Source organism: Pelecanus crispus, chromosome 9, assembly GCF_030463565.1.
Source record: "Pelecanus crispus isolate bPelCri1 chromosome 9, bPelCri1.pri, whole genome shotgun sequence".
NCBI lineage: Eukaryota > Metazoa > Chordata > Aves > Pelecaniformes > Pelecanidae > Pelecanus > Pelecanus crispus.
Genome location: NC_134651.1, coordinates 38,540,067 through 38,559,289, shown reverse-complemented (window position 1 = coordinate 38,559,289; position 19,223 = coordinate 38,540,067). Strand labels below are relative to the sequence as shown.

Here is a 19,223-nt window from a genome sequence, read left to right as displayed (position 1 = left end):
ATTACTTTTTGGCCTTCCACTTCGGGAAGACAAGCTGCGGTTAATCCAGCACGACATATATGCTGGAGTGACTAGCTCTACCTGCGCAGGAAGGTTGACAGCTGAATGTTCCCAGCTTCTCCCTCTATTCCTGGGTTAAATCTGGCTGCAAGTTACTAGGTATGGACTAGCTACCACACGGATGGAAAGGCAGCTCCCAGGAAACCTGGCTAAAACATATCTTCTTCATTTGAAAAAAGGCCAGCTAACAGATTCACTGCCTAGAACAAATTAGCAAAAACCTGACTGGCACCTGGATTGTGCCTTTGTATGCATCTATGGAGAGACGGAGCAAGGTGGCCTGAGCAGCCCTTAAGAGGCTGCTCGCAAGGTGTGAACACGTGGGGATGTGTCACCCCTGGTGACAACCCCTCTCAGCAATGCTCCAGCGACGGAGACCTGTCATTTACCGCGTTTGATTGCTCCGCAAAAAAGTCCTACCAGCACATGATGTTCCAGGGAGTGATTTAATGGGAACCGGTAACGTGGCATTTAGAGCAGCAAACTGGGATCAGAGAGCTAGGTATCTACACCTCTACTTCACATACAAATAAATTATTATACACCAGTACTTACTTATACCAAGATTTCCTGCGGAGAAGCACACGCTAGTCAGTTAAGTTCAAACCTTCATTTCACCCGTGATGGTTTTATTTTGAAAGACTGTCACCAAGTGGCAGAGCTATGAACCGCTGAGCCGGGGTCTGCAGACCATGCTGCGGCGTTTGGAAAAGCAGAGCCACAAACACACCATCAGCTGAAATGACACGATCAAAAAAGCCACCGTCCCAAAATGCCCTGTGCATCTGAGCACACTGATGGAAGTGTTGGGATAGATCATGCAACAAAACCAAAATAAGCTGTGAAAAAAATTATTTAAGAAGGAAACTTCAAATACTGTGAGGTTTGTTCTTTCAGTATAAAAACTGATAAATTCAATTTCTGATCCTTTCCTTTGAAGCGTAAAAATCATTGACAACAAAGTCTAATGATACTGTTTCATATGAAACAGCCACCTTGGGGGCTAAATAGAGACGCACAGGAGAGGCCAATAAAGGATGCAGCTTGTTTAAAACAAGAAGGGAAGACACTTTAATCTACAACTTAAGTCAAAATGCAATGTTTTACACCTGGCATGAAGTGATATAAGTTATTTTTAACTATTATACTTAGTGTTTTCCCAAAGCACTAAAAAAGGCAATTTTTAAGAATACATACATCTACGCAAAACAGGCATTTGAGGATTCATCTATGAAACAAGCCGGAGCCTGGCTGGCTAAGCTTTTAGCAAACGGCACTAACATCGTGCCCACAGGGACGGAGGTTCCTCAGCTGCATTAAGGCCATCATGATCCAGGTAGGAAGTACAGGATCCGTTTGTCTCATCCCATACCTGTAAATGACCATCTGCAATACAACAGTAGCCAGGCTGTGCTCTTTGTTATTCCTCCAAGCAAAAAGCCAGAGTTTCTCTCTTACATTGCGTATAGTCTTAATTCATTTGAAGTTGTTGACTTCTCTACACATAACTGAAGGTAAGGACAGGCAAGGGCATTTCCAGGATCACTAAGATTTACATCAGCAACAACCAATCTTTGCAGGTCGTTGCTGGATATAGACTAGCAGAGCACACTGATGGAGCACGTGATACTCAAGTGGTCTCTGGACAACTGGCTGTCAATGCTTTACAGAGAGCTTTGATATACCATCACTAAAGCTAAATCAGCTCCCCGGGTCTAAACTGTCAGCAAATGAAGGTTGTGGAGGTAATTTGGGCTACCTGTGCCTGCTTTCCTGTTCGGTACTTACCTGGGGAGTAAACCAAGTCAGTTTACATGGAACTTTCTTTGCACTCTCTACTCATTACCCAGAAATCCGTAACAGCGTTAAAGATCTGGGAAGATTTTCAAGAGTAAATTGGAAATAGTAACTTTCTTGCAAGCCTCCCAGTACATAGCTGATGTTTACTTAGGCCCACTATAGGGTTTTCTCTTCAATCAGCAAAGTTTCTAGTCTCTGAGAAGTTACAGAAATTTGACAGATTTCAATCTTCTGTTGCAGGCTGGAAGACCCAACTACAATCGGTCCGGATGGCTGAGGATGAGCGTTCACCAGCTGCCAGGAGGAGAGGGGACCCAGGCAGCCCACGAAGGATTTGCACCGAACAATACAAAGGGAAGACGGTGCCAAATTTCTCCTGCAACTGACAGTTAGTTAGACACAGTGTCACTTGAGAGAGCGGAAAACATCAAATATGTAAACCAGAGTCTCTCCACTTCTGCTGTAGCTGCACAACACAATTTGAAAAACACAATCTGCTATGCTGAAGCGCATTACCTGTATTCCAGCACCGGCATACCTTCCGCCCAGCTGGGCCGAAAGCGGGCTGACTGAGCTCCCACCGCATGCTGCCCCTTGGCCACTTCCAGCACCCGAGCTAGCCGGCGCTTCCGTAAGGGTCCGCGCTGTCCTGGCCATGCACGTACGCACCAAACTCACACGCAGGGGCACTGACTCAGACAGGGACATCTACGGTTTCAGGAGGTTGTACGCACCGACAAACTTCACACATTCCACACGACCCATGAAACGACGAGACGGCAATAATTTCACTTACTAATTGCTCTACTCTAAATTACAATAATGAGATTACAATAATGATGCAAAAGAAACAGCCACCAGCCACTCCCTGAAATAACCAATCATTTCTACCATCCTACTTGTCTCAAAAAAAAAAAAAAAAAAAAAAGAAAAATCCCTTTGCCATAGCAAACTGATCTGGAAGCTTTACAGCTCCTGGAGGAAATCTTGCATCATGCCTAGAGACCTTTAGAAAAGCACTGGCAGCAAAATAAATTATTTACAGCACTATTTCTGACAATACAATCTCCATAAATGATACAAGATTGAAGGGTTTAAAAATGAGTGCTTGTGGCATGGGGCCCAAGCATGTGTCTAATAGAAATATTGATTAACTCAATTTCTACAGACTCTGTAAAGAGTCTGATGAAACGGGAAACTGTAAGTATAATTCTTTTCCTTTGCTGTAAAGTAGGACAGAGCAATCACTTCACCCATTCAAACTAAGCCAAATTAAAGCAGTTTTGGATATTTACAGAATTATTTTCTCTTTAAAACAATCCAATCTACATGTTGTTTACCTGATTCTAATTCATGACTTATTTCATTTCCCCATTTCCCCAGAATAACTCAGTCATTCGAGGCTTCTGGCTTCCAGCAAGGTTCCTGCTGTTTACTTAGGTTTTCCAGCTGGGTTGAATGATATGCAAAGAGGTCTGAGGACTTGCTGGAGGTCATACAGAGAGGAAAGTCAGTTGGCTCCACCAGCATAATAGCCCTGCACTTTTACAGCTCCCAGGACTTTGCTCTAAGCACCAGGCTAACATTCTCATCAAAAGATACTAAATCTGTTCTCAACATTTCAAACATTCTCAGATTCTTAGGAAAAGGCACTTCCCTCCATAAAGAGTTTGAAGCAACTCTGCTAAAGGGCGTGATGAAAATCTGAAGGCACTAAATGCACATGCTCACAATTAGAAAATTAAATGGAAACTGCTATCGTGCAGAATTTTCAAACGTATTTCAGCACACCATTTAAAAGAAAGGAAACTCCAGGGGATGTTTAAAATAGAGTCTGCCTAAATATTTTGTTTAAAGAGAACTATTTCCATTTTGGCTAGAATTTACAGGGCAAAACATCCTAGGCCATCTGCAATGCCCATCAGTCTTCAATTTGTCCCAATTTGGACTACCCGCAGGGCCAAGGACAAGCCATTGCACTTCTCAATGGCTCAGTTTCTGCAGAGCTACAAGGAACATATGGAGTGTTCACTCAGGTTTTCCCACCCCTACAGTCCCACCAGGACAAACTGGCCTGCTAAGCAGGGCTCAGGAGCGGTTTTTTTTTTTTTGGATCAGCTGCAAGGCTCTTGATTTGTGGGGTTTTGCCGTTTTGTTTTCCCAGAGCAGCACCAGGGACACGTACCACTTAAAGAGCAATTTACCTCCCTCGTGCCACTGCAAATATGCTCGACATAAACAAAACCCCTTGAAACTCTGACATGACAAAACCAAGGGCTGTAAACTTCTATTTAAACACAGCACTGACACTAAGAGAGATTAACAATGATATTTTGGAGAAAAGGCATTTTTGCTAGTAATTCAACACCCACTCCTATTCATCGGGGCATGAGCATTACCATACATCCTCCAAGAATTGCATGGCCCTCCAGCAAGCCACTTTCCCACTTGTCACTTCACCCAGCAGGCCTCCTGCCCCTCTCCATTTATACTTCTGTCATCCAAAAAACACTCTTTTTCACTTCCAAGCTCTTCAAATTCATGCCCTGATGTTCCTCGGCTCCTCTTCTCCTCCATCCCAGAATAATTCAGGCAATTGTGCTTCTGAGATCTGATTCGCTGGCTCAGCTCTTCTAATGCCCTTTGGCTCCAGCGTGGTTCCTCAGCCCTTTTTTTGCTCCTCTATTGCACCAATATTGCATCAGCTTTCGTTTCTCAATTTATTCTTCTTTAAACTTTCATCTTCTGTCAAACCTTCACAGTTTATTCTCATCTTTATTTTCTCCCAGTGTTACTCTCTCTATCCTCCTAATGGACATCTCCAATTAAACCTTAATTATGTCTCATACCAACAGCTGTTCTCAGGCTGATGAGCACACCCTAGAAGAAAACCCAAGGCAAAAGGTCTTGCCTGTTAGACATTTTGCTATAATCCAAAGGTCACACATAAAGACACACAACCCATTATCTGACACTTACTCTGGCATTATCGATTTATTTTTCTGTTTTGTTTAAATTACTTTGGAAGAGGTTACCCTACTCTTAACAAGGATAAGCATCTTCACATGGTGAGGTTGCACAGGTCTAAAGCTCGGCAAGCCAACAAAGGTAGAGTCAGCTATTTTCTTCCACACAAATAAAATTTAACGTCAGTCATTGCCAAAGCCAGGTAGTTTTCAGGTGTTCTCCACCTCTCCTGCTACATGAGCTCTGCGGCGCTGGGACAGCCACGCTGGCTGTCTGGTTTAGCACACCTGGTACACACCAGTCACGGGACGAGAGCCTTTGCTACCTGCCAGCCCCTCTCGTCACAGCATTTCTGCTGTGCCATGGTGGGCTCAGACCCTGAGCTGATCTCTAGCCTCCAAGCAAACAGTTAAGTGTGCCTCAGGTCTGGCTCTACCATGAAGCAGTCATGCTGCTGGGGTTACCAGGGTTCTCCAGCCTGACCATGAACTAGCCAGGACAGGGGGTGGGGTTGGAGGGGCCAAGTTATGCCAGGAATGAGCCTGGGGAATGCAGCGGAGGTCACATTGCAGCGCGGGTACCGACACATGCCGCTCGTTCCAGCCTGCGGTTTGCTGAAACTCCTGGATGGAGGGCTCTCCCAAAGCCTGGGAAACACGCAGTGGGCGATGACCTGCACCCACTGTATCTTCATCCTGCTTAGCATATGCCAAATACAATAAGATGCATTAAGTCAAGTCTTTGCTCTACCCAGCGCATGGTGTGATTGGCAGAAGAACTTTCCCCCCCCCCCCTCCAATTCTGCTGATAGTATGTAATTCTGTTCATCCCTTTAGGCTTAGCCAAATATTTATGTCAAGCTGGGAAAAAAATGCCAGGCACAGAGCAGGGGGCAGAGGGAAGGCAATCTAGAAAAGGCTTATAAACCAATTTCAGCGCACAAAGCACTTCTTACTTCTGCCCAGTCATACTCAGATTAATAATAAGGTCACTATGTTGGCCATTCCTTTTTTTAATTGACCTTCAACAGGTTAAACAGTCAAAGACCACGCTATTAGATAATCAATAAACCTAGGTACTAATTCCGTACCCACAACACAAATGTTTTACTGGGTTAGGATAAAACCTCAATGGCTTGCTACATGCAGCAACTACCTTCTAGTGGGGGGCAGACAGACCCGAAAGCACTACTGATGTCACGTACTCGCAAGTACTTGTGCACATCAGCCAGCATGCCTGAACTGCATTCGATTTTTCAGTCACATCCCCGCTCCCCGGCAGGGATCTAGCACGTACATCACTTCTACCACTTACCCAGTTCTGGTTGAATGGGAAAATTCATTATTCATTTAATTTTAAGTAACAGCCAAAGGGCCCAATCAGCAGCAGAGTGCCCCAGTGCTGTGCTAAGGCAGATGAGGAACAGCTTCTCTCTGATGCAGAGGTCTCAGTGCATAGTTCTTAAGTTAAGAACATGCCATCATTTTCTTAAGGGATTCGAAAGCAGAAACAAAGCCATAAATTATTTTCTAATTGCTTAGCAGTGAACAAAGGCAGAAAACAACCTGCTGCGTCCCAACTCTTCCAAAGGCACACGTGAATAAACAGGACTGCTGGAAGTCTAACAAACTGACAACCCATCCCAGGCAATACAAAGAGGAATGTTTGCCTAAACACTGCCTTTCAGCAAGACTGTAATCAAAGGAAAAAACCATGTATGATAAGAAAGATTCCTGGTGGTTCTGGCACAGGGATTATTTTGTACGTAACTGGGAAAGTTTGGAAACATTTGAATATGCTGTTTTACTGGCATCCTTTCAAAAAAAGAAAAAACCCAAATGGCTGTAGTTCAAACAGCAAACAAGGCCCCAGATCAGTTACTAAAGCAGAGCGTTATGGATCCACAGGAAAAAGAAGCACATTTCTTCACATTTTCTGCATTCTACTACAAATGAAGAGATAATGGAAGCCTGTACAGCTATCTGGTATTAGCCTGTCCACAGGACAGGGGTATAAGTATTACAAGTTAAAATAATCAACTTGCTTTTATCAACTGGTCAAACAAAAGAGCAGAGAGGAGAGCTCCAGCTGCACATCTCAGCAGGGACTGGACTGGGCAACGTGACACCATCAGATACTACGTCCTGAACATCAGCCCTCCTGTGACGAGCACTCAGTAGGTCCAGATTCGATGACTTTGAAACTGATCCATGGGCCATACTAGGTTTGCAGGAAATCATGCCGGCTTGCATTTTCTGAAGCGACCAGAGATTAAACAAAGAGGCAGAAAGATCATGAAAATAGGAAAAACCGGAACAGAGAGAATACCAGTCAAAACAAGCGAGTAACAGCAAGAGAAGAAGATAAACTGGCCTTCTTTCTAGAGAAGCATGAAGATCTCACTTAAAAGCTTCTTACAACTACGGGAGTGTGCTGGGTTTGGCTGGGGTAGAGTTAATTTTCTTCCCAGTAGTTGGTATAGTACTGTGTTCTCGATTTAGGATGAGAATAATGTTTGTACATAACACACTGATGTTTTAGTTGTTAGAATGCGCTGGTTTTGGCTGAGATAGAGTTACTTTTCTTCATAGTAGCTAGGATGGACCTACATTTTGGATTTGTGCTGGAAGCAGTGTTGATAACACAGGGTTGTTTTCGTTCCTGCTGAGCAGCGCTGACACAGAGCCAAGGCCTTTTCTGCTCCTCACCCCACCCCAGCAGCGAGCAGGCTGGGGGGCACAGGGAGTTGGGGGGGGACACAGCCGGGACAGCTGACCCCGACTGACCCAAGGGACATTCCACACCGTACGGTGTCAGGCTCAGCGTATATAAGCTGGGGGAAGAAGGAGGAAGGGGGGGAACGTTCGGAGCGATGGCGTTTGTCTGCCCAAGTCACCGTTACGCGTGCTGGAGCCCGGCTTTCCTGGGGATGGCTGAGCCCATGGGAAGGGGTGAAGGAATTCCTTGGTTTGCTTTGCTTGCGTGCACGGCTTTTGCTTTACCTGTTAAACTGCCTTTATCTCAATCCACGAGTTTTCTCACTTCTACCCTTCCGATTCTCTCCCCAATCCCACTGAGGGGGAGTGAGTGAGCAGCTCTGGGGGGCTTCGTTGCTAGCTGGGGTTAAACCACGACAGGGAGTTATAATTTCAAAATCCTACCAGAGACAGCATGTGCTGAGCAAACGATGCTCTCCTCACAAGATGAGTCCGATAAACACTGCTTCTGAAAACCCACCGAGCATGGGTGCTCCTGTATTGTACATCAGCTCTCCCTAGAGGCAACTGCCTGCATGGAAAGGACTTAACCTTGGTACAACTTATCTGTGCAAGGGAAAGCCAGCACAGCCTCTGCATACAGGGTTTGGGTTTTAATACAAGTTAATGCCATTTATCTGAACTAGGCCAACAGAGGTAGCTGTGGAATATAATGAGATTGTGATGGAAAGAAACGGATAGCCTGAATTTTTAAGCTACAAAACAGCACTAAGCCAACAATTCGTTAGTTATTTTTTCTAAAACTGGGAAGGGGAGAAGAAGGTATGTCTACTGAAATACAAGCTAAATCACACAGCGGGTGTTTCTCAGATGCATGGGAATAAAACGTATTGCAAGGCTTTATTAATGTTTATTACGTAGGTCTGTTACAGCACAGCTATCACCAGCTATCTTCAACAACCTCAAAACCCATGCCTAAATTAACCTGGAGTTTTCCAGAAACCAAGAAACACAGGTGCACAGTCTGAAGGGGATCTCACTGGGCTAAGCTGTGCCATTATTCCAGCAATCGAAATCTGCCGGCTGGCACACTGCTGATTTACACCCACAAAGTCCCTGAAATGCCTCCACGTGCAAGAGCATAGCAGTGAAAGGAGCCGTAACGCATAAACCCTTTCATTAGTCATGTTGACAAATCAGAAATAACTCAAGATATCTTAATTACAAAGCCCGAAATTCACTTTCACAGCTCACTGGCAGTAATGAGAAGGGAATCAGTCCTTCAAGGGAAAGGAATGAGCTGGTTAAAGTTGTTAGGGATGGTAAAAGGGCAGCAAATGCTGGTTTTATGTTGATTAAGTTAAGTTGATTAAGTTTTTATTTTCAAGATGCTTGTTATCCTGTAACAACTGAAATAAAAAGATCATCCTGACTTTCCCCCTTAGCACCCACAAGTCCTGGAATAGGCATCCCAAACCCATATAATCTGAGTTACTAAACCAACAGTCAGAACCCATTTAAGAGCTCCTTGCATAATAGCCCTATTGAAGGCAGCTCTGGAGGGGGACTCTGTGTGCTGACCCCAGGCAGACGTGGCTACATTTGCCTGAAATGTAGAGGTCTGCCATAAAAAGGTGTTTTGTCCAGGAGGCAGAGAAACACCCCCCCCCAACACACACGTCCCCATGAGAAACCCCACATCAGTCAGCTATGTAACATCCCTGCTTTAAGGCATTCGCAAAGCGAAACGGGTAGGAAAGCCTGCTCAAGCCTCCCCGGAGCAAGCAGGGATTCCACCAGCCACCCAGGAAAGACGTAACATAAGCTGTAAAACTAATTTCAGCTTCAAATAGGGAGGCTGTTCCTCTATATATCTTTCTCTCTAATTGAGCAGGATAGCAAGCCATCAGGACAGCAGAGGAAATCTGCTCTTTTCCTCTCCCGGAGAAATGTAATGACGTGATGGCAAAGTGGTTTTTATCAGTTCCCCAGACTGCGAGAGCTGACTCTGAACCATTCATCAGGCAGAGAATGGACCAGGAGAACAATCAGAAATCCATTAGCAAGCTGCCGCTCGCCTCTGCGGCTGCCTGAACTCCTGATCAAATGTCAGAGAGCTGAATGGCTTATATTACTTGAGAGGGGGAAAGGATCGGAGAATTGTTTCAAACCGATAAAGATATTATTACAATTTTTAGCTTTTATTAGCTTGAGGGCAACCGTTTGCAATTTACATTGTCCCTTTAACTGAGTTTCTCAAATGCAGGACAAGAAGCTTCCAGAATAATTAAAACGGAGAAAGATCTGTTCCAGTACCACCAACTCACACCGCAAGGAAAGCGGTGGGGGGAGAAGAAAAACTGGAGACGGAGGTAGGGCTGCTCGTTGGTTGTGTTTAGTGCTTTTACTGCCTCCATTCGGAACCCGGGGCTCAACCGTGAAATACTGCAAACTTGCAAGAAAATAGCAAGAATTACCGACGCTGCTATTTACTAGCAGGGGAGTGACCCCATAAGAATACATTAGCTCATCATCAGTATTTCATCCTGCTCTTCTGCTAAGCTGCAGGCTCACTTCTGCTGTAACACTTCGTTGTCCATGTATCAGAGCACGAGATAGATCCAAACCCAACCTGCTCAATCAAAAACCTCCCCTCTCCCAGTTACTTCTTCCCCCAGATGGAAGGTGATTAGGCCATTTAAAAAGCAGTACAAATAACCAAGTTCATATATACATTTGTACATTAAAAAAAAAATGTCTGTACCACCTCCAATGTTATTTACAACATGGCTGAAAGCTATTATCTCGCACAGAGACTGGAATAAGATATTCTGAGCATATTAGCAGCATATCACATATTGAAATTATTTGTGCAGATTTGCTCCATTCATATACTGTTGATGCTTAAAATATAATGAAGAATTTAAAGCAGGAAACTTGCATATGTATTAGGAAGTGGGGGGGGGGATTAAAAAAATTAGGAATTCTCCAGTGCAAGTATTTCCAACTGCAAAGTGATTCTCATTATCTTTCATCTGCCAAAAAACCAAATTAAAATAGCAATCAAATGTAGTGATCCAGGTAAAAGTCTTAAACTGCATCTTCGGTTCAGTAACAGCAATTATTGTGTCATTGTTCTCAACTCGTTGAGCTCCTCAAATTAGATCAGAAATGACTACAGCAAAAACACCCCACAAAATCTCAACAAAAATCTGTCATCCACAATACCTGAATGATATTTGAATCACGGTACTTTTACCTCTAAAACAGGTAACAGTGAAATTAAATTAAGGTTGTCAGCACTTCCATTATGAAAAGCTAGCCATAAAAACTACTGCTTCATGTTTTTTTATTTACTAGAATTTTTCTATTTTTCAAGTAAAAGTCAGTTTGAAGCTTTGAAGTATGCTTAAAAAATGTGGCAGTATTAGATCCTCGAGCGCTAAAGCCTATTGAGCAAGGCTGAGATACACTTACTACAACACTAGAAGTCTAATACGTGTACAGTGTTTGTTTTAAGCCAGTGTGCCCAGCTATCACAATTTACACACAGGAGTAGCCCAGTGAAACTGTAGCTGGTGTCATCTTAAAGCTCTGTTTATTTTCCACCAAGACAAGAGGAAGCGCCTATCCAGCTCGGCACCCTTGGCAAACTATTAAAAGAGCACTTTAATCCACACGAGTCCCAGCGACTTTCCTTCGCCTGCACACATCAGACTATGCACACGGACATTAAAATACTGTAAATAGTGGAAAGGACTGGAGCTAGTGGCAAAACTCTTCAGCCACTCCACATGCTGTAACATGCAGCTGCAGGTCTACCAGTAGTCCTGGTGCTTTGCAAGTTGAGATCTCCTAAGTAAATTGCTTGCAATGATACCTGCTAAATTATCTTTACTTCAGAAAAGCCATTTAGGGGTATTTAGACTCCCTCATATGCCAAATGTCAGCTGAGAGTGAATCTTATTTAAAGCAGAAGTTAAGAACCAATGGAGGAGGGGGTAATGTGCTGACTGGCAACAGGTCTCGGTTTTTCACGTAACCCAGCCCGGCAGGGATCAGCCATCACTGGCATCCCAAGACTGCTTTGTGGCTGATACCAGATGAGACGAGCCCAGTTCCAGTTATGGCCCAGTTCCTACAAGACAGATGTCCTCGCTGCGATCCATCAGCGCAGCCATCAGCCTTGCTGACAGCGGAAGCAGCTGGGGAAGTGGGTAGGACGTACGAAAATGCCCCTTCTCTCCCTAAAAAGCCCACAACCCTTCCACCAGGCACCATGGCCGAGTGCTCATTGTCACTGCCTGCGGATCTTCTGAACTGGGGACTCTTCTGCCAGGGCTCTTAAACCGGCACCTTTTAAAGTCCTACATTCACGTAAATAAGTCGTTTTTTAAAGAACAAATTAGATGAGCAAATTCTATGAAGTTATTTCATTTGTTTTTGCTCCTGTTCATTTATTCCAATCTGCTGCACCTTCCCTTGGAGAGGTTATTAAACGCTCTGCTAATGGCCGCCAGCACTCATTTAATTCTTCTTAATGAATGTATGAGTGAGTAGCGGAAGCTATTATGTAGGGCTTAATAAAGGGCGGGAAGGAATTTCCTAAAATTTATTGCCATGGGCTGCTGCTTGAAGATAAAATAAATGTAATTGCTTGGAACAGGAAAGAGAAGGATGATAAAATGTCCCTAGACGTGAGGTTAAAAAAAAAAAAACAAACCAAGTGCTATGAACCAAAATCTCAAAGCCCAACGGATCGCAAAAGCAAGATGGCCTCCTCCCAGCTTTTAGCTTTTTGTAATCCTTAAGACATTTTCTTTGAACATGGATGCTCAATGATAAACTCGATCTCAGCTGGAGGGTTTATTTTACAACACTAGAAAGTCAACCGTTCCTATAAAAAAAAAAAAGGCATTAATTCAGACAGCATCTTACAAAAATATTATTTGCAGGAAAGGGACGACACGGAAAAAATGGAAGGACAATGTTTCTGGACTATTGAGTCCAGCAATACAATCCCTCCTAAAGTATAGGGTTTATGGTATGAAGGAGACAACATTTTGCTACAAATGTTTCTTCTCGGTCAGGGCTGATGGAAGAAGGGAAATTGCCAGGAGGTGGACCTGTGCATTGTTTCTTCAATTTCCGCTACTGTTTGTTAAAATAAATAAAAATCAGCAGGCTGAACAAGAAAGAAAGTGTCAGAACTGGAAATTGTGAGTGTCTGTCCTGCACCAAAGTGCTGCAATCACACCACCAGCCTCCGAGCAAGCTCCAGGTCAGACCTCAACAACTGGTGAGAACAAAGCGGAAATCAAAGACCCGTCCCATGTAATCGCAATCTAAGAGAAAAATACAGGTATTCAAAACAAAGCTTTTTATTGTAACGCACCACTCAGACAGTGTGATCCAGGTGAGTTTGGGTAAAAACTTTGATCAGTCATCAAGAAAGCTGAAAAGCAAGTTTGCCAAGAACGGGTCTGATTTTTTATTTCCACTAAACAACTGAGCATAGTATTTTGCACATTAGAGACTGCCGAAGTACTGACTAAAATCAGACTATTCATGAGTTACATGAACTCGTACGTTTAAAACAGCAGAAATCTGAGATTGCAACTCCTGTGACTGGAGCAACAGCTCAAGAGTTACAGGGCTGCAGCGGGAGAGGAGAGCAGGGATGTCCGCACGTCAGCTTATCCGAGTGCCGCCAGCGTTTCAAGTACAGCTGCCCCAAAAAGGACACCATCAGTCTGTAAGCACCATCTTCCCAAAGTGCAGCAGGAAGAAACAGCTACGCAAAACTACAGAAGGAAGATGTCAAAATAGCAAATTGAGTGGGCAAGGCATCTATTGCCCTTTACATAAAGGGGCAGAAAGAAAGAAATACTATTTTCAATAGCAAGCTAATATAGCCAAGAGCTTAAAAGTTGACCCAAGAAGAAAAACAAGATTAGGTTTGCTCTTTTTTGCTGCTTAGGGTAGACAAAGCCCCTCTCAGAAAACCACCATTTTTCATGCCAGATTTGACCACCTTAAAACCGGGAAAAAAAGAGGATAAAAATCAAATTTTTCTTTCTTAAATCCTTGGCAGGTCATCTGCAAGTGCAGGCCAACAGCTTTTGTAGCAGGCAGTAAGAAATTATGATTTTCTTTTCTAAGCAAGGATTTCGGTTCCTTCAGCTCAACAGCAGGATTTTCATAGTCTGACAGAATACAAAGCAGTCAGCCAACCTGCAAGAACATCCAATTTGAAGACAGACAGTTGCTTCTGTGAGAGAAAAAGCAACAATTTGGGAGAGACAAAAGCCAAAAACAAAACAAACAGGCAAAAAATCTAAACAAGACAAAAAAATAATCAGCTCTAGCACAATGGAAGGCAAAATGTGAGCAGCTACAAGATGAGTGTGAAATGTCAGGGGATATACTACACAAATTTGAAAAGGACAGCTGGCTATTGGATAGGCATCTACCACAGAGTGTTATACAAGAAGAGTTTAATCTTCCCCCACCCGAAGAAAAATCAAAGCAAAATGAATGCGCATCACATTCTGTGTATTGGCACTATTACCTTTACAAAAGGCAGCACTTCTAATTTAAACCAGCAAACACAAATTATCCCATCCCTTAGGACCTTCAGGCACTTCCACCCTTTTCTTAACCTTCTAACAGTCCTATGAAGGAGTCTTATTACCTATTTACATGGCCTTACAGAGCAAGAAGTTGCAGCTTTATGATGATAAAGAACATAAAGACAAAGGATCTGTTTTTTTACTTATGAACAAACCAAGCAGATACTTGTTAACTACCCGTGACATGCACTGCTGTTCCCTGCTACAAGGAAGAACGCAGCATTTCATTTGCCTTGGCACTGGCGCATTCCTGGAATCACTACCTACACAAACCTCAATTACCCAGCCTGAAAATATACATTTCGCTTATCCAAGGACAATCCTCGCACTGAGGAGAAATGACTGAGGGAAAAAAAAAAAAAAAAAAAAAAAATCTCAATTCTGTCAAACATAATACTAGCTGATGCAAGGATGAAAGAAAAAGCTGTGTGTGATGGGCTTTTTTTTGGTTGAATTTGGTTTGGGTTTGGTAGCGAGAGTTTTCATTTCTACTGTGTGCAAAAGCCAGTTGTGGGAGGAAAAGTGTAGGTGGCGTAAGGGAAAGTAGGAACGAAGGTCCTTGTCGCAGTTTATCTGTGGTACACTACATTTCAAAATAACAGGAGCTCTGTCATCCAGGCTGGCTCATAACCGCCCCCGCAGCAGGAAGCGGCAGAAGAGCCCTGGAGAAGCCGTGCACATTTCCGTCGTCGTCCTCCCCCCGTCCGCCTTATCTGCTTTTACGTGTGCGTCTCCGAAAACGCCCGCAGGCCAAGCCTTGGCGAGGCCAGCTCCTCAAAGCAAACCCTTCATATAACGTTCCAGGTAGGACACCGGGCTAAAAGCAATTCTCTCACCACAGCAGCAAACCCAGGATGCTCAGACAGATGCGTGAGCACCCGAAATCAAGAGTCAGGATAGGAGATTTGTACTCAAGAGGAGTCAGAGGTGCTGCATCGCGCAAGGGGATGCATACAGGCAGCTCCAGCACCAGAGTCCCCGGCGCTGGTGGGGCTTCGTTTGGGCAGGACCTGCATTCACACAACCTTGCAAAACAACTTGGCCCAAAGCGATAGCGTCAGGGTTTAGGTGCGCTGACAGAACTTCTCAGCAAAAGCTCGCCCACAGACCTCCTCTCCCCTCTTTTTTTTGATAGCACTTTGCCTGAAGTATTACACTCAGATTTTTTTTTTTTTTAAAAAACACTTTTTTCATGGGGAGAGCAGAGCAAGAAAAAGTGCCCAGCCTACTCTCTTCCAATTTGTTGTAGTCTAAAGAAATCCATTCGTTCAGCTTTGTATTCAGCATCACTGTGATAATAGTTTTTAATTGTACTGCATATTTGTATCCAGTTTAAATAAATCAGAATTTCTTTACAAGCCAGGAACACACCCTACAATTACGTTTTCGGTGCACCTCCCCTTAAGTAAGGCCTTCCTCTCCAAAGGAGGCTGCGAAGCTCTCATGGACTCATCCCTTATGCTCGCTGCACAAACAGGTACCTCCACGGTGGCTAGCTACGGATACGACCACAGTACACACCAAAGCAAGGATAAAGAGAACTCAAATCCAAGTGCGATTGTGTAAGACTGTAATAAAGAGGTCTCCGAGGTAGAACAGAGCACCTTTACTTGCATGGGGTTAGTTTTACTTCTAAAATTTTTAGAAGTAGTACATTTTTAAAATTCAGCTGCTAGCAATTCCAATTTGAGAATCATAAAAAGTACTATATTAATAATTGAAACGTAAAATGCCTGTCTGATTCGCTCCAGTCCTCAGTCCCCCTCCCCAAAGGGCTTGATTTGCCTTAGGGGAGCATTTCACAAGCAGCACATCAACTTTCTGAAATACAACTTCAGCAGATGAAAGCCTCATAACCACAGAAGAGCTGCCGTCCTTCTAATTCTGGAATTTAAAAATGGTGACATCCACGGAGCTATTTAAACTCATTTAAAGGTAGAATGGCCAAAATATGTCGGCCCAACCAAGCGCTTCAGATACCACACGGTATAGTTATTTCAGATGCGGCTCACCAGCAATCTCCCCATTTCAGCCACAACATCCACCCTTTATCAACCGGCAGACAGCGTTCCGCCACCGCTGCCGTGACTCACCGAGACCAGGGTGACGAGGCACCCTCAACACCGGGTGATTCAAGCCTATCTGGTGGCCATGAAACATGTCTCATACCAGGGGCTCCAGATCATCAGGTTCTGAAGTCCAGCTGAAGCCCACCACTTCCTAATTTGGAAACGTTGCAGATGAGGGAGACGTCTGAGCTAGAAAGCATCTGCCCTGTTCGTGTCTGCATCTTTCACCTCGATGTTTTTAATGCCTCTGTAGTTATTGCAGGACTAAATGATGTGAACATGGCCGATACGCTGTAACATTCACTTTTCTGGGGAAAAGTAACCTACATTATCAAATTAGAACAAAAACACCTCACCGCATTTGTGCTACTTATTCCAATGAGTGGAATGCAAATATTTCACGTTAACATTTCATGGTTCTGTGAATCCTTACACGACACTAAATGCAGCACTGATCGCTATTTTCATTTAATGTTCTTCAGATCCTGTGTTTTCACCCATGATTACAAAGCCACGCTACTGCTCAGTGAAGTTCGCAGTTACTCTCAGGAGACGTCTCCTTACAACGCTGCAGCAGGTCTTCAGCGAAATGTCATGAGGTACCTTTGCTTTGCAGAGGCAAAGCTGCAGTAACCGAAATTATTATATTAGCATTTAAAGCTAGTATTTGCCTCCAAAAATCCAACCTTTATTATTATAACTCATCCTTTTGCTTGGCTCAAAATATTACCTACTTATTTAAGAGGCGGTGTTAGCACTGTGCATTTTGCAAAGCAGTAACAGCCTTTAGGATTTGGCCCTCTCCAGACCCATCGCTGCAGCAGTTCCAGAATGAACTCCTAGAACATGTCTGCAGGTTGTATTTAGCGAGCAATACAAAACACACGAGGCATCTGGTGGTGTACTTGTCGTCATACAAAGCCTCGCTGCACACCCACTCTCTAGCAAGAGCAAGGTAAAAGGCACCGGTAATTCTTGCAGTGAGGTCTAATTAGACTGAAGTTTCCCCAACAGATTTTTTTCCTAATGACATGGAATGCGAAGGGTTGAGCAACACTTACACTGTCTTATGTGATCACCTCATAACAATAATTACTACTTAATAGCTGAAACATGATAGCACCTTGACATCCAAACCTCTGTGTGGGAGGCACTATTTAGACATAACAGATGATCCACAGAACCCAAAGAAATTGCAGCTTCTATAGGAACATCAACAGTATCAAGTGATGGGAATAGCTTCGTCTTCCCTCCAGTTAATTTCCAGTAAAGGACATCTATTTTGTATTAAATAGCGGCACATTTGGAAAAAAATGTATATAGCAAACACATTTAGTGCAATCGATCAATAGTCTTAAAAGAAGTAAGGGTTTGACTGCAGAGAATTTTAAATGCACCTTCTTATCCATCAAGTTAAAGATATTTAAGAAGAAATAACAGCTTGGCATTAATTCAGAATTTTTCATTTGAGCTTTCCTAAGTTATTTGCAAACATTAGGTGTAGCCAGACAACAAGAGCTCTAATAGCTGTTCCAGTAACTCTGGCTAAACTCAAATGTACCTTTTAAACGAACATTACGTGTTGTCAGATTTACAGAGGATATGAAGAGAGCTTAGAGCTAATAAAAATACTAAAAACCCATTCGAGCATACATATTTATAGCTTAAACCATTTTGCTAGATGCACTAAATCATCTTCATTATTATAAAATTCTCCCACCCAAAAGAGATGTGAGTAAAATAGAGTATTACTAGATTACAGCTTCGCTTTTGTTAGCATTGTTATAACTTCATAAAAGTTTAACTCCACAATTAGCTTTGTGATAGCAATTCTGACACTCAGACAACACCGACTGCGTAAATAGCTGTAACAGGCTGAATATTGTTTTCAGTTACTCCCTGAGCATCCTTGCCAGGAAAAGCTCACATGTTTAGAAATGCTGGACACAATGCTACAAGAGGATTTACAGAATCAATTTCTGTACCGAGAGGACCACACAATTTAATCTTTAAAAAAAAAAGTATATAATTTTAAAAAGTCAGGGTGGCACAACAAAAGAGGTAGGGGAATGAGATCAAATGCAGAAGACAGCAATAAGTGAAGAGGAATACAGCACTGAAAACTATTTCTGTTGTTTTAAAAAACGAAGAATGGGCTGAAATGGAGCTTGAGCAAGTGAGGGAGCAAGATTTTCCCATTAACAGCAAAAGCAAACATCACCTACCAACCTCTTTTTCATTAGCAAGCCAGCTCAGAAAGATGATAAGCCCTAAAAGTAACTAAAAAGACTTGACAGCCACTATTCCTGAAATTCATGGTTGTCACTTCTGACCCTGGATCTTGCCATTAGCTTTTGCTCATTTCCAAGACACTTCTCACTGCAGAGGGTTTGTTTTAACCAGAGCAAGTTATTAAAAAAATTCAAAGAAGACACCTGGTGGCCAGTGCATCAAATGACAGTTTCATTTTCTCAAGGTTTATTACAAAGGTATCACAAAAATCCAAGTGAAAAACAGCTGAATTTACTGCGTAACAGCCCTGTTGATAACCCACTGTGGTCATGCCAGAAACCGAGAAAACCGAGAACTTCACCAGTTACATTAAATGAGACAGCACCTAAAAAGGAGCCTTTCAAATAGGCCAACTTGAACACAAATGAAAGAGCAAACATTTCCTGAAAGCGCAAACAATTTCCTATTTAAAGTTTCCATGTCTTTATCCCACTACCATTCGCACATTCAGCCTCTGGAAAAACAACATTGCTTATTCTGGGAACACACACACACAAAAAAAAAAGGCCATGAAAAAGCCATCAGTTACACCAGGTGTGGACTGGCAGCTGATCAGCTCATTGGGGTCACTGCAAAAACCTAATGGAGTTGATGTGTGTGTTGGTAGATTCTGGATGCGCAGAGTAAGTGAAATTTCCTCCTGTACAGCGTCAGTGTGACGGGAAACACAGGGAACATGACCGGGT

General features: G+C 43.2%; 1 protein-coding gene across 1 annotated transcript in view; it reads right to left on the bottom strand.

Moving 5' to 3' along the window:
• ABL1 (ABL proto-oncogene 1, non-receptor tyrosine kinase) overlaps positions 1-19,223 on the bottom strand; it is an 81,663-nt gene that overhangs the window by 53,982 nt on the left and 8,458 nt on the right. The window lies entirely within an intron of this gene.